General features: G+C 37.5%; 1 protein-coding gene across 4 annotated transcripts in view; it reads left to right on the plus strand.

The window, feature by feature from the left end:
- Nucleotides 1-22,124, plus strand: part of LOC125243606 (transmembrane protein 229B-like) — a 52,743-nt gene that overhangs the window by 26,024 nt on the left and 4,595 nt on the right. The window contains exons 1-2 of one of the 4 annotated variants that reach the window (XR_007179071.1): nucleotides 12,945-13,206; nucleotides 13,528-13,936. The exons of 1 other annotated variant lie outside the window; for it this stretch is intronic. The gene's annotated coding sequence lies outside the window, so the exon portion shown is untranslated. Of the gene's footprint in view, nucleotides 1-12,944; nucleotides 13,207-13,527; nucleotides 13,937-13,998; nucleotides 14,178-22,124 lie in introns of those variants that run through there. 2 more of the 4 variants (XR_007179068.1, XR_007179070.1) reach the window with 2 other exon arrangements.

Here is a 22,124-nt window from a genome sequence, read left to right on the forward strand (position 1 = left end):
CACTTGTTTGCCACCTGATGTCACCTTTTGGAGTTTGGGTTCCTTGCCACTGTCGCCTTTGGCTTGCTTAGTTGGGGACACTTGACATTTGACTTGACATTTGATATTCAACAGTATTCTTGAAATTTATTCAACAGTGCTTTGATCTGCCTGCATTGACACTATTCTTGAAGAGCTGCTGTGCAGCAAAAATTATGTACCAGTTATCAATGTAAAGCTGCTTTGATACAATCTGCATTGTAAAAAGCGCTATATAAATAAAGGTGACTTGACTTGACTTGACTTACATAAATGGCCAAAGTGGGCTGCGTTTGCACTGCTTGAACAGACTAGTGCAGCAGGTCCTGCTTTGGGCTCAGGACAAGTTCCTGTCCCTCAGGGCAATTTACATTCTAGGACATATGAATGTGGGAGGATACTGTGACACAAGGGGAATGGAAACTCCACCTCGAAGTTGTCAGACAGATTTGGGAAAAAAATTAAGAAGCTTGGTTCCTCATTTAGCCTTGTATTTGTCTTTTTACATACAGTTTCAGTTGTGTTTAGTCTGTTCTTGGTGTTTTGCTTCAACAGCGCTTTCCAAACTAAATTCCAATGTGTACCATGTCTGAATAGGTCCATAGGAATCTATGGTTTTGTTTTTCTATTCAAATTCTTGTAAGCAACATTTATTCAGTCAAAGTGTATTTAGGCCTTAGTTAGGCTGGTCTGTTTCAATGATTTTAGAATAGTTTTAATAGCTGTCATTTTTTCAAAAAAAAAAAAAATAATAATAATAATAATGCTAAATAAACATATCGGTAGCAATTTATTTTACAGTACGTGTACTTTCCTGGTACATATATAGTAATTATGTTGTACATACAGGTAAAAGAGTGGTAACACAAAGTACTTACCTGACATGTATGTACATGGAAACTAATAAGAAACACTGCTGTACTTTCCAATGGTACATACATGGTAATTACTTTGTACCTATAGACAAGTATTGGGTAATAACAGGAGCTTACTTATAGTGTCCGTATATGGTAACTAACAGACACATTACTGTACTTACTAATGGTATGTATATGGAAACTCCTTTGTACTTATGGACAAGTGTGGGTAATAACAGGCACTTATTTATGGTAACTTGTTACATTAGTACATTACTGTACTAAACCTAATTGTTTAAAATGCTTAAGCTTATTATTACAAAGGTTAAAGAGCTGGTAATTCCTATGTAATGTTTATGTACAAGGGTGCACTTTATTTTACAGTCCTATTTCCATGTACTTACTATGAACATACTAGTGAATATACCAGTTAGTTAATGTGTAAGTTACACCTGGTAAGAGCATACGTAACTTTCCAAGACACAAAACGTACATTTTTATACGTTTAGAAAGGTGCTAAAATGTGCAATATTGACATATTTATAGCACTAAAACATAAAAATACTTACGTTTTTAGAGCGAAAAAAATTAAAATATTTACGAATCTTTCATGTCATAAAGATTTATGTATAATTTCCCTTTTATCGTTTTGTAGATAAATGTAAGATCCCTCCCTAAACCCCATCCTGAACCAAAACATACTCATTTTATACATAATGGACAGAAATGTGTAGGAAAATGACAATTTTAGTAAAAATATAAAACGATTTTTTGAGCCGCTAATCCTACACCTACCTTTAAACCTACCCATAAACATTTCCTAAAACTCCGTACTGTTTTAAATAAAAGAATGACAGACAAACAAGCGTAATCACAACAATTAATTTATTGCGAAAATGTCGTACCAAAAGTAGTTCAAATGATGATGAGTTGCAGTCGCAGTCCTCTCTGGCGGTAAATATTAGTTTTTTACAGAGCAGAATATGATGAATCTGGCTTCTCTACGTGAAGGCGCGCACTCATTCAAATGTCAATCCACTGAAACACGGCATGTCGCAATCTGTGACGAAGCAGGTGAGAGCCAATGAGCGTTCGATATCAGTGCCGTAAACCATGTCGTAATGCTTCTCGAGGGTGGTGCTACTTTCAAATTTAAATTATAACGAGCACGAGCTTTGACTGTGACGGTTGCTACTGCAGAGAATTAGTGATGGGAAGTTCGGATCATTTTACTGACTCTGACTTTTGAGTCTCGTTCAACAAAATGAACGAATCTTTTTTCGAGTCATTTCGTTCATTTCTTTCATTTTAGCAAAATGTAATTAAAATGTTACGTGTTACTTCCCCAACACATCTACTACTTATGCAAATTTTGATCCCACTACAAACAATACAAAACTACAATGCTATAAGATTCAGAAATGATTAATTCATTACCTGGGTCTTCAGTTTATGACAAGCTGATTAAGCTCACCTCACCTCTTGTCTGACAAGTCTTCGGGTTTAAGTCATTCCTTAATGACGTGACAGACAGTCCCATGCTAAACCAATGCAGTCTGAGCCGGTAAGAGAATTGATTAGTTAATTTCATGAGTCTTTCGGGTTTTTGAGTCGTTCCTTAAACACGTGACAGACCCATACACTAAGCCAATGCATTCTGAGCCGGAAAGAGAATTGATTAGTTCTCTTCATGAGTCTTTCGGGTTTTGAGTCGTTCCTTAATCACGTAACAGACCCATACGCTATTTCTGACATTTCTGTCACTGTTTTTGTTACTGTTTCTTGGGGATCTGTGGTGTGTTATTATAAATAAATAAAGCCCTGTTATTAATAAAATATTGATTAATTTATCTTTTTGACTGTCTATCTGTAAATAAACACTAGGCTATATAATAATATAATAATCCAAGCCTACAATACAAAGTATTTATAGCCTAGTTTGTTCATTTTTACTCCAATTTTGAGTTATAATAATTGCTTTTCCTAGGCAGACTTGACATATTGGTCTAATATATGTATAAGAAGATTGCTCAAAAAGGACATAATGACATAAATTAAAAGCAAATAACATTTTGAATTTGAATTATTAATGTTAGTTTAAAACATCAAGGTTATGATAACTTCAGCTTTAACAGTTGTAACACAAACTCAAAACTGGAGAGTTAACGTTATTTACTAATAAATATAATGTGCTTGGGTCACACAGCATAGTGTATGGGTATGTCACGTGATTAAGGAACGACTCAAAAACCCGAAAGACTCATAAAAAGAACTAATCAATTATCAGTGCCGTAAACCATGTCGTAATGCTTCTCGAGGGTGGTGCTACTTTCAAATTTAAATTATAACGAGCACGAGCTTTGACTGTGACGGTTGCTACTGCAGAGAATGAAGATAAAGATTGATGGATAAAGGGCTGAATTTGGATCTGTCCCTTACAAATATATGGATTCTAAAGACGTAGTACAGCAAACAAATAAAATGGGTGTGATTTGTGAATATATGTTGTGTTTTGATGTATCTTATGGTTGCATTGTCAGTCGCTGCATAGAAGAAAACACCTTCTGTCTCAGAGCAAACAAACTAAATATTATATAAGTCATGAAAAGAAATGTTATTTCATATTAAGTAGATGAGTAAACTGTATTCAAAAAATGCGACTAAAAACATGTATTGATATATCAATTGAATACATACAACAGATTTAAAACATTAATCCCATGATTTTATTACAGGGGAATTATTATTTATTAATATATTATTTATTACACGTGCACGTGTGTCAAAACATTCAAACTTTACGTTACATGATTTACGTTTTTATTGCTATTAATACGTAAGTATTTTTACGTTTTAGTCCTCTAAATATGTCAGTGTTGTACGTTTTTGTGTGTATGAAAACGTAAGTAAATATACGTGTGGTAGAACCACATTTTATGTTTATGTATAAGGGTTCACTTTATTTTACAGTCCTATTTCTATGTACTTAATCTGAACGTACTAGTGAATATACCAGTTAGTTATTGTGTAAGTTACACCTGGTAAGATCGGGTAATTCCTATGTAATGTTTATGTACAAGGGTGCACTTTATTTTACAGTCCTATTTCCATGTACTTATTATGAACGTACTAGTGAATATACCAGTTAGTTAATGCGTAAGTTACACATAACTTAGGGTGGGGTATGAGCATGGTACAAGATTCTTGAATACTGGATGATATACTTTTGCGGTTCAACTTGCCTAGTCTTTACAGGACAGTAATTCACTTAAAGAATTAGTCCACTTTTAAATACACTTTTCCTGATAAATTTACTCATCCCCATGTCATCCAAGATATCCATGTCTTTCTTTCGTCAGTCGAAAAGAAATGAAGGTTTTTGAGGAAAACATTCCAGGATTATTCTCTTTATAGTGGATTTCAAACAGATTGAAGGTCCAAATGTCAGTTTCAGATCAGCTTCAAGGGCTTTAAACGATCCCAGATGAGAAATAAGGGTCTTATCTAGCGAAACGATCGGTCATTTTCGAAAACAATACAACCGTTTATGCTTTATAAACAAAATATCGCCTTGAACGTACTTTCCGCTTCCGCATTCTTCATAACGCTTACGCTGAATGTCCTACGCCTTCCCTATTCAACTTACGGTAAAAAACGAAACTGGCGCCGCGTTCGTTCCGTAAGTAGAATAGGTGCTGCTGGTGTGTTGTTTAATATAGATTTGTGCGTAGGATTGTAAAATGATTCTGCCAGTGTGAACTTAATAAACATTTACACATATTTGGAAATTGTATAGGCTACACTGCATATACTAAATGGGCTTGTAATGCATTCATACTGAAATAAATAGCACAAGTAATATCATGAATTCCAAGGATGAAGAAGTAAACTTAAAAAATATACTCAAATTTAACATTAGATACACTACAACTTCAGGATATTAAATAATGTATTTTTTAAATATACTTTCAGTGCATTGTTACAATGATCATTTTCAGCACACTGTTAAAATATACCTCAAATATATTTTTATAAAGTGCAAATAAATACACTTTTAAAAAATAAACTGAACTTACACTTCAAGTATATTTTTCTAAAATATATTTTTTAGAAAATATACTAAAGTACAATTATTTTAAAGTGTGTTAAAAGTTGCATTGTGAAAATATGATACTAATATACTTTTTTATATATTTAATGATAGTATATTTTTTGTTAGTATATTTGCAGTGTACTATAGAAAAAGGGAATATATTTAAAATACAATAAAGTATACTTTTTTTTCACTAGGGAAGCCTTGCTTAAAATGACTACTTGATAAGTATTAACACTATGAAGTGCTGTATAGTTAGTGCAGTGTATCATTTTGGTAAGCACATTTGTTTCACAGTAGTTAAGAGTCTGTTATTTGTGTAGTTACCATGTATATACCACTAGTAAGTACAGTAATGTGTCTTACTAGTTACCACAAATAAGTGCCTGTTATTACCCACACTTGTCTGTAAATACTACATAGTTACTGTGTATATACAATTAGTAAGTACAGTAATGTTTCTTACAAGTTACCATAAATAAGTGCCTGTTATTACCCACACTTGTCTGTAAGTAGAAAATATTTACCATGTACATACCATTAGTAAGTACAGTAATGTGTCTGTTAGTTATCATATACGGACACTATAAGTGAGTGCTTGTTATTACCTAACAGTACAAAGTAAAGGGAAATGTATTTTAAATAGATTTTGATATAGGTTGTTTTTACTTTGGCAGGCTAGGTTAGCTTAATAACGTTTTTTTAAAAATTGCAAACTACTCAAAATGCTCTCACGCAGCAAACTCAGAATGAAAGCTAAAAGATTCTTATCTATCCCTCGTGTCATTTTGGTGAGCAGATGTGTCTATAGCTCAGAGCAAGACTCATTTGTGTGCATCTTATCACAGCTATTATCTCCACTGTGGTTTAACACTTCAAGTTTATTTCATAGTGTGCAGTTGATCTTTTAGTTTAGTTTAGTTTCTACACTGAACAAAATTATAAACGCAACACTTTTGTTTTTGACCCCATTTTTCATGAGCTGAACTCAAAGATCTAAGTCTTTTTCTATGTACAGAAAAGGCCTATTTCTTTCAAATATCATTCACAAATCTGTCTATATCTGTGTTAGTGAGCACTTCTCTTTTGCTGAGATAATCCATCCACCTCACAGGTGTGGCATATCAAGAATGCTGATTAGACAGCATGATTATTGTATAGATTACAATAAAAGGCCACTCTAAAATGTGCAGTTTTATCACACAGCACAATGCCACAGATGTCACAATTTTTGAGGGAGCGTGCAATTGGCATGCTGACTGCAGGAATGTCCACCAGAGCTGTTGTCTGTGAATTGAATGTTCATTTCTCTACCATAAGCCATCTCCAAAGGCGTTTCAGAGAATTTGGCAGTAAATCCAACCGGCCTCACAACCACAGATTGTGACTGCTTACTTTATATGCAAAAGGATGCAAGATAATGCATTTTAAAATAAAAAAGGTAACACTGTATAATAAGAATACAGTAATAATGTACTTGCAAATCATTTGCAAGCTTTAGTTTATAGTTAATTCATAGTTAATATACTGTATTGCAGTCTCTACATTGTTAATATATTGATAGGCTATATACAAAAATTGTCAAGTCAGCTTTTTACGACACAGATTGTTTCAAAGCAGCTTTACAGTTTTTTTGCTGTAAAATAGTGTTATTGTCCAGCTTAAGGAAACTACCGATAGCCCTATAGGTCTGGGAGGAAGTGTTTTAGGGCTAAGAACACAGCCCTCATTTCTAGGCAGTTGATGTGCCAAGACAGATGAGGGCCCTCCTAATGACCCTGGCACAAAGGGCACAAAGTGCTTGTCACGTGACCGTTACCATATACATGGGTTTTAATAAGGTATGAAACCCTCTGCCTTTTAGCCACCACTAGAAGGGCCACATGTGCAGCAAGCCCAAAAAAATCATGTGGCCCTTCTAGTGGTGCATGTTCATGTACTTGTACTCGTACTTATAAAAATACCCCCGATACCAAAGACCAATATCAATGTAAATGTCAATATCAATGTGAGAGATGTGCGCGGATTGGCCCTCTGGCTTGTCAATCACTGCCATGATGTTCCTTGTGAGAGCGACATAATGAATCCACTAACACGACACAGCGAATGCCGGTGGTAAACACTCATGTTCCAGTACTCGTGCACGAGTTTTGGGAGGCGTTCCCTCGAAATGAGCTGTGAAGGAGGGGGTTTGTTCTTACGCATGCACTCATTTAAAAAACTCACTAACAGTCTTTGGTTTCTCATTCGACGAAAGATCCTCTGTAGCACCTTTAAAGGGACCGTTATGGGAAGTGTAGTCCAGGAACTGACAGGAACTGATGGTGATCGTGACATAACGCCCCCCTTCCGGAAGGCGCGTCCTCGAGGTGTAAATGGCACAGCTAGGGAGGGGGGGTTGGTTCATTGGAGATCTGTAGGCTGACGGGAAAGGGGTCTCCAATGCAGGTTCCAGGAACTCGGGCAGCCACGGTGGGTCAGGTGCCACGGGCAGCAGCCATGGCGGGTCAGGGGAGTCGACCAGCCACGGTGGGTCAGGTGCTCGGGAAGCCACGTCAGGTCAGGAGTGTCAGGAAGCCATGGCAGGTCAGATGGCTCAGGCAGCCACGGCAGGTCAGATGGCTCGGGCAGCCACAGCAGGTCAGGTGGCCTGGGCAGCCACAGCAGGTCAGGTGGCGTGGGCGGCCATGGCGGGACAGAGTCTGTAGATGACCACGAAGGGTCAGAGTCCATTAATGGCCATAGCAAGTTGTAATCCATAGAGAGCCATAACTGTTCGGAGGCCGTAGACGGCCACGGCCATGCAGGGTCCCCACCCTCAGGTATATGGCCCCCCCAAAAAAAGTTCTTGGGGAATTCAACGGAGGCCGTGGCGGGTTCGTGGGCAAGGAGCTCGGGTGGCGCCGGCAGGGCAAGGAGCTCGGGTGGTGCCTGCAGGGCAAGGCGCCTGGGTGACGCCGGCAGGGCAAGGAGCTCGGGCGGTGCTGGCAGGGCAAGACGCTTGGGCTCTGGAGCGGACTCAATGGCTGGAATGACCCCTATGTTCACAGACACCGAAGGGGCGGCCATCTTGCCCGTGGGCACTGGCGAAGCGGTCATCTTGTCCATCGCATCCAGAGAGCTTGAGTGCGTAGCAACCGGCGAGCTTGAGTGCATGGCAACCGGCGAACTTGAGTGCGAAGCAGCCGGCGGGCTTGAGTACAGAGCGGCCGGCGGAGGCTTAGGAATGCCAGCCGCTCGTGCTGAAGTCAGTGGTGGATCAGCCACACTGGAACGCAACCCTCAATTTACCAGATTGTCCAACCTCCTCACTCACTTTCTTCCAAGCAAGATCCTTTTTATTCTTGTTTCTATAAAAGTACAACAATGTATTGTACAGCGATTATGATTTTGTCCTCCATTGTTGTTTCGGATTTCTGCCTCCGCTCACTACGTCGTAATAATGTCAATACTAGAGCAAGCTCCTAATTGGTTAACGTGGCACGAATATTCGCCAAAGTTTAGATTTTTTAACTTGCACGATTCACGCGAATCACGTGTTACGCGCGTCGAATGCCCGAAACGCTCAATTCGCGCCACCAGATGTCTATTCGCGTCTTTGCATTGACTTAACATGTAAATCACACGCGCTTAACGCTTCATTCACATCTGGTGTGAATGCACCATTAGTCTTTATCTTTTATCTTTTGATAGCTATTTTCACATTTGAAATCTTGTGTATTTTCAGAAAACATTGCATTCTTGCTGGTATAATATGATCAACTTAAAAAACAGTAACTCACAGAAGCGTATGTTTTGTATCGAGGAGAGTTTTAATCTTAAATCTCCATGCAGTCTGTGTCTATATTTGTTCTTCATTCTAGTAGTGCTAAATCCCCACTTTTACAAAAGTATATATATTGTCAAGAACAGCACTAATGTAGTGCGATTTGCTGGCGTGGATGCAGTCAGTTTTGACTGCGAAAGATGAGGTAATTTAACTGAATGTCATGTATTTATGGCATTTTACCTGCTAGAAATATATGCTCAGTTTTAATGTTATTTTTAGGTGGAGTAGAATTAAATGAGTGGCAAAACTCAGCATTTTGTTCACGTACGTCAGTTTGAGAACCACTGCTGGATATCATCCTGCACTTTGATCGCAAATTTAGTCAGCAAACGAGCAGCGCAATATAGACCACTGAATGACTGTTTAATTTAAGTAGAAAATCTCAAATAGAGATCACTGAACTCCAGCTTACTTGTCTGTATTTTCAGACCATTCGCGCTTCTTCTTCTGTGTAAAGAGAGCGCATGTGCGTGGTTGCCATATTGCAAAGATTAAGTAAAACATTGATTGGGGGTTTGAATTCTGGAAATCTGGCAGCCGTAAGCATGAATGCTCGTAAAAACAGTCTGCAAAGTTTTGTCTCCTTTATTCGACAAAAATAAAACGTCTTTTAGCCACATTTCAGTCTCGTCTTTTTTCGATATTGCATGTGTTGATTTAGTCACAGTTATCGTTTAATGACACTGGTGTTGTCTCTCATCGTCTAGTCTTTGTCATGGAAAAAAAGGTTGTCAATGAACATTTTTCGTCATAGTTTTCATTAACGAATTAACACTCTAACACTCTCACAATGGTCTCCTTTAAAGTTTTAGAAGAGATCTCAACAACATCACACACAGTGCTCAGACTTCTCTACACTAAAGACTGTATACTGTACTCAGATTATTCTCCATAGCTTGAAGACTCTTCTGCTCTCACATTTGTCTCCACTAAAGTTTCATAAGAGATCTCAGTAACATCACTGACTGTGCTCAGACTTTTCTCCTTAGCTAAATACTTTGGCGCTCCCACATTTATCTCCTCTAAATTTTAAAAGTGATCTCAACAGCTTTGCAAAGTGTATACCAAGTCAAATGTCTCAATGTGAACTCATTTCTATCATATGTACAACCCAAGGCAACACTTTAGAATACTGATCCTTCATTAATGAATAACTACACAGGAACAAATGAATAATGCATTATTAACACTCTAGTAACTACTATTAACTAACAAGAAACTCCGATTAATGAATTAGTAAGTAATAGTGCTCAGTTGAAGGTGGTAGTTCACTATTAGCTAATTAGTAACTACTGTTTTTTCATACCTCCCTACTACTAATAACTACTACACTGTAAAACCGAACAGTGAAATTAATTAAATTAAATGAGTTTGTTTCACTCAAATAATAATGAAAGTTCATTGTACTTAATAGGAAAAAGTTGCATGAACTCAAAATTTCATTGTGTCAGACCATATAAATAACTGTTGAAATTAAGTGTTATTTTGTGTGTTTTTGCACAAGATTAACATATGGAGATATAAGTTAATGTTTAATGTTGTGTTATGTTGGGATTCAGGGGGGTTCTGTTATGTTAGTTTTGTAGGGTTACCACTGTGGTGAAGAGTAGAGCCTGTGGTTAGGTTGAGGATGAGCTGCAAAACATTTAAGACCACATATGTTGTTTGATTACATATATGCAAGTATGAAATGACAGTCTCTCTGATAGTTATAATAGCATGTGTTATTTGCTATGTAACATTTAACCAAGATCTGAATGTAATGTTTATGTAAATTAACTGTATGTAATTAACATTATGATGAGTTGAGAAAGGGATGCTGGTGACGGGATTGTTAGTGAGAGACACCTATGCACCACACTGGCCTTGATCCGCTTCCATGGCTCTCAGCCTCGCCCCAACTACCAACTTAAAAAAAAAATGAGTTAGTTTACTTAAATGTTTTGAGGTAATAAGTTTTCTCAAATGTTTTGAGTATTCTGAACTTATTGGGTTTTACAGTGTATATACAGATTCATAATTAACATGAATGATGTCATAATTAACATGAAGGTCATGGTAACCCACTAGTAATGACTGAAGTATTACCAAATCCTTCAGAAGGAATTACTAATCATTTGGATCAGTATTCTAATGTGAAAAGCATGATAACTCTCTAGTAACTATTGAAGTCATTGTAAACTTTTGAGCTACTGTGTCTAATGTGCTGGAAAAGAGAGAGTCAATAGTTTCTGTTGCAACATTGAGTTCTTCTAAGCTGTCTGGTATGCTAAGGCGATGAAACTGATCAGGAAGATTATTTATAAAGCAATATTATTTATACAGCCAGAGTATATAAGCAGCTGCTTACCTCTCTTCAGTCTCAGCTGTTTCAGCATCCCTCCACCTCCCCAAACTCCACCTTCATTTCAGGTACCTTGCCCTATGTAATCATATCCTATATTTATTCACTGGGGGGTGTATCAGAGCTCGAGTTGAAGATGCTTCATCGAGCCCCTCCTCAGTAGACAGCAAGCCAAATTAGCTAACCTAATACCCTAAAGATTATATGGGCAAACAAACTCGTTAATTTGGGGTACAGACACAGTCTCTATGTGATAATATCTAGGTGAAAGAGTTTCTATGTGTTGGGATTTATCTGACTTCTGTGACGTGAGACAGCTAACAGACGGTCAGTTTAGCCAGTGACCTGGGCCCCAGTTTGTCATGTTTCAGCTCTAAGATTATGTGCCAAATTACTGAAGAGAGAAGAGCGGCACCATCCCAGGAGGGATGAATACCATCTATTTTCAACAGGTCAGGTCTGCCCCAAAATCTTTTCCAATTGTCTATGAACCTTATATTATTCTGCGGACACCACTTAGCAGACTATCATCACTCAATGGCTGGCTGTCTAAGTATCTCATCACTCCGACGAACAGGAAGAGGTCCAGAGCAAATTACAGTGTCTGACATTGTACTTGCGAGTTCACACACCTCTTTAATGTTAATTTTAGTGATCTCCGACTGGCAAAGTCAAACATCATTAGTGCAGACGTAAATAATCTTAGAGTATTTACGATTAGCATTAGCCAGCAAATTTGCTTTGGCTATGGCTCCTGGCAAACATGTGACTATGGTGGCTGGTGTCTCTATTTTCACATTCCGTGTAATAGAATCGCCAATAACTAGGGCACTTTCAACAGGTTTCTCAGTGTGTGCGTCACTGAGTGGGGAGAACCTGTTTGATGTTCAAATCAGAACGGAAGAGTGGTGTTTTTCCCTACGACTAGGCCGTCTCATAGTCACCCAATTGCCCTGCTGCGTGGGCTCTACAGCCAGAACCGAACAATGTACAGAGTTCACTAAGCTAGGCACATCCAAAACAGTATCTAAAAACCTTACATTCTTACTATCCTCGATTAAAGTTGGATACGTGTCTCTAATTCTGAGATTTTCTCTGTCAGCCTGGCTATCTCCCTACATTTATGACATGTGTGTCCCTCGTCACTGACAGAGAGAACTATGCTAAGCATGCGACAGGCAGAGCAAGTAACAATAGAAGGAGAGGATGACATGACTCACCGTGTTTGAAGACTGATCCGACTTACCACAGTTGTTTGATGAATGCATAGAAAAGGAGCGCGTGAGAGACTGATGACAAGTTAACAAGCTAGCGAAATGCTAACATGTTGTGATAGCGATTTAGATTAAAAGCTAGCAACGTCAGATTAATGCGATAGGCAATATTAGATATATGGTAATGATAATATAAACAACAAGAAATTATAGTAAGAGATTTAAAAACAAAGATATACAGAGCTACAGATGCAAACCACTCTGAGCAGCGAGGCAGACGAGCAGACATGAGCAATCTATCCAGCGATCATGACTAAAGCTCTATCATGCAAAAAGGAAGCCATATGTGAACATGGTCCAGAAGTGCCATTGTGTTCTGTGGGCACACTTTGTACAGTTGTTGAGATCTAAACTTTAAGAGGAGACAAATGTGAGAGCTTCAGAGTCTTTAGCTAAGGAACAAAAGTCTGAGCACAGTGTGTGATATTATTGAGATCTCTTCTAAAACTTTAAGAGACAATTGTGAGACTATAAGTGTTTTTGTATGAGTATGAGAAGCAGGAGACTCAAGCAAAAGACAAACTTTGTAATGGTAAAAATGAGGGGGAAAAAAAGATTATGCAACAACCATGAAGCACTGGTACACTAGTATTACATTTGTTAAAAATAAAGTGTGCTGTTAGTTATGTGTGGTGTATGTTTCTTTTCCGCCTCCTACTGGAGTTTTAAGGTACTGCACTATATTTTGCTGTTTGCTTTCGGTTTCTCTCAGTGAACGCAGTCGAGAAGAACGTACACGAAGTTCCTATCAGCTATCTATTCTATCGTTTAGACCTTGGAGATATATGTCTGTAAGTGCAAAAAATTATACTAAATAGTGCATTTAAGTGTTATGTAAAGTAAATTGTAGATTAAGATTATTGCTATATTTTTGTTAGAAACAGACATGATTCGCGTTATTGGTAACGTGCCTTGTTTTAGCATACTAGCCTGCTAATTTCTCTTTTAAGTGTATGTACATAATCTCATTAGAATATAATTTCGAATTCATGTTTCTTGACATGTACATTATTTACAATAATGTAAAAAAGGAACTATGTACAGAATCAAACTGTAATGTTAAGATGAATGTGTACATAATGTTCATACATATTTTTTCTTCTTGTTTGTAGTTTTACATAAAAGAATTGAGAAGAACAATCACCAGAAAAGTCACTAAAGTTATGAAGACTGCTTTCTGGAGTTCTTTTCTGAAAGTGTACGCGATCTGTTAAGCCTTTGCTCAAGCTACGCAACTGGTCAGAACAGAATATAAAGTATTTAAGCTTAGACTAAACAACTTACACTTGTCTAATCCCTTATTTGGAAAATGTGCTGCATATACAATACTGGGCGTTTAAATGAGATACATTTAAATGAGTAACCTTTCATATTCTGAAATGTATAATGCTATTTAAATGATAGCTTCAGTATTTACAATATTATTAAAAATGTAAAATGTAACATGTTTGTAATGCAGTTCATTGTTCAGGGAAGAAGAAGACGAGAACCTGTTTAACACACTTTAATAATAATATAACAAAGTCCAGGTCTGGTCCTCTCACTTCCTTCACTGTCATTGCTCCCCCTTTTATGCTTCCTAGCTCCTCCATGAGATATGAGACTGGTGTGTGCCCAGGTGACGCCAGCAGATATATCACCCTGTAGCCCAAGACTGGTTGCCCACTGAAGCTAAGCAGGGTTGAGCCTGGTCAGTACCTGATGGGAGACCTCCTGGGAAAACTAGGTTGCTGCTGGAAGAGGTGTGGAAGAGGCCAGTAGGGTATGCTCCAAGTGGATGCTGCACACTGGTGGTGGTTGAGGAGAGACCCCCTGATATGACTGTAAAGCACATTGGGTGAACAGTAGTAAAGCGCTATATAAAATGCCTCATTCATTCATTTATTCATTAGTAACCACACCACCGGCCTCTCAAAAGTTGCGCTCACTGTGCTTCAATAAGCACTAAACAAAAAAGACACAGTCCAACACACAGCTCTCCAGAGCATTCAGCATACACGTACAAGTCCCCAGTCAAGATTCTCTCTCAGGCTCCCTGTTTCCCAGCAGCTTATATCTTATGGTCTCTCCACGGCAATTACTACAAAGTGACACAGGTGTTTGCTTCAGTGTTTCTCCTAAAATAAAACTGAAGATCTGGGGCTGGTTGCAAAAACTTATTAGACTTAAAAGTTAGTCAATCTAATTTTTTTCTTCTTCTCAAAATTATGTTTTATTAACAAAGTTTGGGAGGAACTCATTCAAATGATCTAACTAATCATCACATCACTCTAGCCCAGTGGTTCTCAAACCTGTCCTGGGGACCCCTCACCACTGCACATTTTGCATGTTTCCCACATCTAACACACCTGATTCAACTCATCAACTAATTAGTAGAAACTGCAAGAGTTGAATTGGGTGTGTCTGATGAGGGAGACATACAAAATGTGCAGCGGTAAGGGGTCCCCAGGATAGGTTTGAAAACCACTGCTCTAGCCAGCAGTCAGCAATCAAAATGGGCTGTCAACAGATTAATTTTTTTTAATCGCGCACTTATCGTGAAATTAAGCATATACCATTTATCTTATTTAACACATCCATTTTGCCATCCTTGCATATATCCAGCAAAATAAACCATCTGCAGGCTTTATTGAGCAGATCTCGTGGTCAAACAAGCAATGGTCAAACAGTGGCAAACAGGTATAACAGGGAATAGACAGAATCGTGGTCGTAACACAGGCAGAAGATCAGGGCAGGCAGATATCAATCACAAGTCCAGTAAACAATAAACTGTCCAAGGAGCAGGCAGCAGAGAAACGTAAACAGAGAACAAACTGGGTCAATAACAGGCAGACAATCAGAATAGTATCGCTCGGGAGCCTTGGGACGCCAAGGCGGGTCAGGTGCATTGGGCAACCATGGCAGTTTGGGAGCCTTGGGACGCCAAGGCAGGTCAGGAGCGTCGGGCAGCCATGGCAGTTCGGGAGCCTTGGGACGCCAAGGCAGGTCAGGAGCATCGGGTAGCCATGGCAGTTCGGGAGCCTTGGGACGCACACCGTAAATGCACACCATAGCAATACAAGACCTCGCGAAGTGTGTGAGGAAGAGAGGGGCTTAAATAGTTCAGGTAATGAGCTGCAGCTGGGTGTGGTGATTAGTGATAGGTGGAGTGAGTGCAGGTGATTGGCAGGGAGGATTATGGGAAATGACTGGAACTGTGACAGATTTGACCTGCATATATACTAAAGTACACTAGTAAAGTAAAGTATACTAAAGCAACATACACAGGATAAATCCAAATATTCTCCTTAATGTGTGTGAAAACAACGTGAATGTACTGAAATGTGTCTGTGCATAAATACAATGTGCGATCAGTGCGTCGAGAGCACTCATACATGTTTGCGCATCAATATAACAGACTCACGCGTGCTTCTGTACGTCACCGCAATCGTCTTTACTTTGATTGCAATCCTCAACCTTAAAACTTTCATAGCAAGAAGCTGGTTTGCTTTATCCAGCCGAGAAACATAGTTTTCATATCATCTGGACATACAGTGGTGATGTTCCGATGTTCCATTCAGACAAGAACAGCGCGATTAGGGAGGCCTCGCGCTCTTCAGATACAATGACAGAATATAACAGAAAGTTTGTGTTTTAAAGCAAAACAGACACTGGAATGAATAATTCTCTCTGCCATCTCTGATATAATCAGCATGGACTTTTAAGATCATCTAACTGCGTGACATAAATTCATTCATTCGACTCACCTACGTTTCTCAACAGTTTTCAGCATCCCTCCACCACCCTGCCTCCTCACACTTGCCTGGTTACTTTCCTAACCAGAAATACAGGGGGAGTACTCTAGGTTCGGGCCAAATACTGAGCTCGGAGCCCTCTCCTCGGACAGCACGCCTAATACGCATACTATTTACTCTATCTAATTATTTGTAAGTGTGAACTCGTGAAACCTGGTAATAACTTTTTAAAGTCAGTTACATAAAAAGGTATATCTGTTTAATTTGAATTGGAAAAGTAAGACTGATTGCCCTTTGCTTAATTGCTACTTAGTCAAACTAGTTCTTAAGTTAATATGCAACTAAGTTTATGCAACTGGCAACAGAAGACAAATCAGATACCTAAATGAGGCATATAAGAGAATAATCAGCCCTTAGTATCCTGAGCTTAGATAAAGCTCTGTCAGAACCATAGCCTTGTGGGCAGCACATCAACAACACAGCAGCACAGCAGCACCTCAGACAGCATGAGTTCAAGTCCCAGCTAAAGTTACTTTAGTCCTGTTCCCTTCTCGCCTCTCCCATTAAATTAAATTAAGTTCACATTTATTTGTATATCACTTTTCACAATACATATTGTTTCAAAGCAGCTTTACAGAAAATTCATGTCAACAAATCACGCAGTTAGCTAACAATCTATTAATTTAAACAATGTATTCATTTAATGCAGAAACAATGGGCTCATTGAAGTAATGAATACATGTTAACAATGATTAGGAGATATAGGAAGATTTGCATTGGTGCAGGAGTTGGCATGACCAGCATGACTGTGCCCCAATGCACAAAGCAAGGTCCATGGTTGAATGAGTTTGGTGTGGAAGAACTTGATTGGCCCGCACACCTCAACCCCTTAACCCCTTTGAGCTCATATGGGATGAACTTCCAAAATTCCAACAAGGCCTTCTCTTCTTCCTATCCAACATCAGTGCCTGACCTCACAAACGCTCTACTCGATGCATGGGCAAAAATTCCACCAGAAATACTCCTAAATTTTATGGAAAGTCTTCCTGGAAGAGTGTAAGCTGTTATAGCTGCAAAGTTATAACAGCCCTTTTAATGTCTATGTATTTAGAATGCAATGTAATTACAGTTGGTGTAATGGTCAGGTGTCTAAATACTTTTGACTATATAGTGTAAATGCTTTTGTTTATAACAAGGAGGACGTTTTAAGCTGTGAAACTTGCAGGATGTTTTAAAGGCACAAAAACCTCTTATGCAGTGCCCTCCACATATATTGGCACCCTTAGTAAATATGAGCAAAGGTAGCTGTGAAAAATAAATCTGCATTGTTTATACTTTTGATCTTTCATTAAAAAAATTCACAAAATTCTAATCTTTCATTGAAGTAAAACTCACAATATGACATAAATGTTATTCTCCAATACATATTGGCCATAATTATTGGCACCCCTAGAAATTCTTATGAGTAAAATATCTCTGAAGTATATTTAAATTTTTAGCATGCCAGGGTGATCATGAACAAGAAATTGTCCAGCCAATAATTAAAAAGCTCCAGTCAAATAAAGATGTTACAAATCTGCCTGGAAGAGGACATGTGTCTAAATTGTCCTAATGTGCAGTGAGGAGGAAAGTTTGAGTGGTCAAAGACTCTCCAAGGATCACAGGTGGAGAATTGCAGAGATTAGTTGAGTCTTGAGTCTCAGAAAGCCTAAAAAAATTATCAAACTGCACCTACATCCTCACAAGTTGTTCGGAGGGATTCAAGAAAAATCCTCCTTGCTCATCCAGAAACAATCTCTACCATATTCAGTTGTCAGACAAGACTGGAACTTCAAACAGGACCACCTTCTATGGTCAGATGAAACTAAAAAAAGAGCTCTTTGGCAGCAAACCCACCAGATGGGTTTGGTGCACACATGGATTAAAAAGTACCCCATGCCTACGGTTAAATATGGGAAAGGCAACATACACTGTCATGGCAACATACACCCAACAAGAAATGCTCAAACTGGTGCCACTGCTCACCATCATCTTCGTGATTGGCAGACTGATCTACTGGGTTTGTGTGGCATTGGGCAGCAGCATACGAGCGCTTGGTTTCACGCTCTTGTTCCTTCCTCTGCTTGTTCTGCTGGGAGCAAACCTTTACTTCATCAGCTCTGTGAGAGGACAGGAGGCGGTGTGATTGATGTGGCCCTGCCCACCACAGCCCCACCCCCAAAACCAAGGTGGTGGGTGTGAAGACAACGACACGTTCAGCAATCGAATAATCAGAATGATCACTTAAACAAATGTGGGTGCGACTTTGCTGCTGACGTCCACCTCCGTCCAGCCAGACAATTAAATAATGAAGACTGAAAGACTGTGGGAGAATCAGTCAGTAAAGACTCTCACTTGCACTGAAACTCAATATGTGTCATGAGACTAAACCTGTTTAACTGATGTAAACCCTTGTGATTTGGGCTTTCAGGATGTGACCTCAATATTTACTCAGTTAGTAGATGATTGACTCTCACAAAGCCTGTCATGATCACATTTTACCTTGAAATCAAAAGAATTTCCAACAAGAAAAGGAAATGAGTGAAGTGAAGTGAAGTGAAGTGAACTGAAGAGAAGCAGCACCAACTTTGAGCTGGGAATCTGAAGGATCTGTAGAGATTCTGCATGAAGGAATGGTCTCTGATCTCTTGTCAGGTATTCTCCAAGCTCATCAGGCATTATAGGTGAAGACTCAGAGCTGTTATCTTGGGAAAAGGACGTTGCAATAATTGGGTGCCAATAATTGTGGCCAACGTGAACTAGAGAAAAACATTTATTTCTTAATGAGATTTTTCCCCTACTTTTTTCCTTAAATGAAAGGTTAGAATTTTGTGAATTTTTTGATTGAAAGATCAAAAGGATAAACAATGCAGATTTATTTTCACAGCCACCTTTGCTCATATTTACCAAGGGTGCCAATATTAGTGGAGGGAACTGTAGGAATGAAGGAAAATTTTATTTCTCATATCATTAGCTTTTTATAATGCTGCCTGCATAAGCAGATCACAAAGTTTTGGAGCAGATTGGGTCTTGCAATATAAAGTAAATGTACACTAGTTCTTATTGACTGAGTGTGTACTAACCCATGTGAAAAAAAAGTACATTTCAAAAATGTACTTAAAGTGCTCTATTTTCGTGCACTAATTTTGTACTTAATATACTAAAAATTCTTCTTTAGTACTTCTTAAGATAATCTTAAGAAAAACTAAGTGTACTCAACTGTGTTATTTTAAGACACCATGAAATATGAACTAAAATGTGCTTTTAATATACTATCTCTGTATTTAAAAAATATATTTAGTTACCACTTGTAGTACACAATGGGGTCAAATGTACTATAAGTAGTATCTAAATACATGTTTTAAATACAGAGATAGTATATTAAAAGCACATTTACGTTCATATTTCATGGTGTCTCAAAATAGCACAGTTGAGTATATTGGTACTAAAGAAGAATTTTTAGTATATTAAGTACAAAATTAGTGCACAAAAATAGAGCACTTTAAGTACATTATAGAAATTTACTTTTTTTCACCTGGGAAGTGGTGTGCCCACCCTAGTGAAAAATAAATATACTAAAATCTATTTGAAATACATTTGTTTTATGCTAAGTGTACTACAATTGCATTTACATTTGCATGTACTTAATATAAATACCCTGCAATTGTACTTTTAGTATACTAAATTGGTATACTTAAAGCCTGCTAAACTGAAACAAGTATTTTTGTGTTGAGGTCCAACTAAAGATATACTCAAGTATATTTGATTAAGTGGAACTATTGCAAGTATACTTTAGTACATATATATATATATATATATATATATATATATATATATATATATATCTTGCATTCAAATTATTCAGTGATCATACTATCCTTACTAATAGTGATATTAAAGACATTTTAGGCTTAATATTTAGAAATATGCATTGTGCAATAAAGAAGAACTGCAAATAAAGTTTAATTAAAATATTTATGTAAGTATGTCTGTAAAGTCAACATTTGAAGCGGATCAAAACCCTTCATCAAAGTTGTCCTAAAACCTTCTTCATCAAAGTACAACTTTGATGAACTTTTTTTATCCACTTCAAATGCTGACTACTATATATTAATCGGTTTTAGTTAGTGTGAAATGAATGTAGACCTATTTTAAATACATTTTGGTAGGGTTTTTTCACTAGGGCAGACTCTGCATCCATTGCCTCTGACATGTTTTCTCACTGTCACGTACTTAACTCAGAAACTCTTAAGGAAATCCAGAGTTACCTAAACTCATAATTATGAGTTGTGCAGTTGTGCTGATGTTCATGTGTATTTTAAATACATTCTTTCTTACATGACTTGAAAACACTGTAAACTGCTGAAGCTAAACCTTGACTCCATTGGCCTTCCCCAACGTCCTACTATTGGTTGAACCACAATGATTGATATGTTTTGAACACGCCATAAAGCCAATGCCATCACACTTTTTGCTGTACTTTTGCTAAACAACCGAACTCGCTGGAGTGCACACTATTGGGAATCTGTGTTGCAGATTTTGGCACATTTGTCAGAAGGAAACTTTAGAGTCTAGAAAGTCATTGTAGCTAAAGATACAAGTCTCACCATGTATTTCAAATCCGAGAATGATCAAATTATTTTTAGATGATTCTATATAATTTTTTAAGATGAGACTTTATTTTTGTGCAAACCACAGAAAACATGAGGTATGAACTTAAACATCTAGTTTGTTTCTGCTAATTGGCTGTAAGGGCAGAATTTTCAAACCCAGCTTTTGCCTACAGCTCAGACATAACCATGAGAAATTTGAAAAAAAAAAAAGATTTAATTTGTTACATTTTTAAGTACTTTAGTAATTTATTTTTGTTGAATACACTGTTATGAATAAATGTCCAATTCAATGAACAGTATCTAAGTTCTACTTGTTTTAAAAATAATCAAGTTTTATAATTACGACCTTTACCTTTTTTAATAATTTGCTCACACTTGGAATATCAGGTAGGCTATTGTTTAATTTAATTCAATAACACTTTTCACAATTTTGCATGGTTGCAAACAGATATACATACATACATATAGAAAGTAGTTACATAAATAAATATTTGTAATTATGACAAATAAAGAAAACAACATATAGTCAGTTTGAAATGGTGAAAGAAATTCATGTACCTGATCAGAAGTTTAATTACATTTCTGTATTCCTAATGCACTTCAATGCACCCACTGTAATACACTTTTCCCATTAATGCTGCTACTTTAATGGCCCGTATTTGCACTTTGAAATATGGACTGCAGCCCTTTGGGCTGTCAAAATATTATGAATTATTAAATTAATTATTAAACTGATCCTGAGCAAAAAACAAAAACAAAAAAACACATAAAGTTAAAATGTCAAATAAATCCAGAAAATCCAGTTTACTGCATGAAAGGCAAATCATTTTAATTTATGCGTCACATATAAATCCGCAGCTTAATGCAAGACCGCTAAATAATTTAATTGCGTTTTTGTCAGGAGCAGTTGTGGTTCATTGAGAGCTGAAGCGCGCAGAGACAATCGGCAGAGGAATGTTACGGATGATTATGTTTCACACACGGAAACACAAGCAGTTCTGAACGTTCACATTTTTCCACCAATGAACGGAACTGTCTGTGTTTTAGTGCGTGCACAAGAATAAAACTAATGTGCCGGTTTATGCAATTGCTTCATGTTGTGTTAATGACAGATAATCTCAGGTAAAAGAGAACCCTAGTGAAAAAAAAGTATACTAAGTATACTTGCAGCAAGACTAATTATTAGTATATTTCAAGTGTGTTAATGATTAGTTCATTTAAAGTGTGCTATTTTGAAACAACTAATTTTGTACTAAGTATATTTAAGTTGAAATTAAGTAGTATTAAAATACAACTTTAAGTATATTTAGTATACTTATGTGT

The sequence above is a fragment of the Megalobrama amblycephala genome, linkage group LG1 (genome assembly GCF_018812025.1).
Source record: "Megalobrama amblycephala isolate DHTTF-2021 linkage group LG1, ASM1881202v1, whole genome shotgun sequence".
In the NCBI taxonomy this organism is placed as follows: Eukaryota; Metazoa; Chordata; class Actinopteri; order Cypriniformes; family Xenocyprididae; genus Megalobrama; species Megalobrama amblycephala.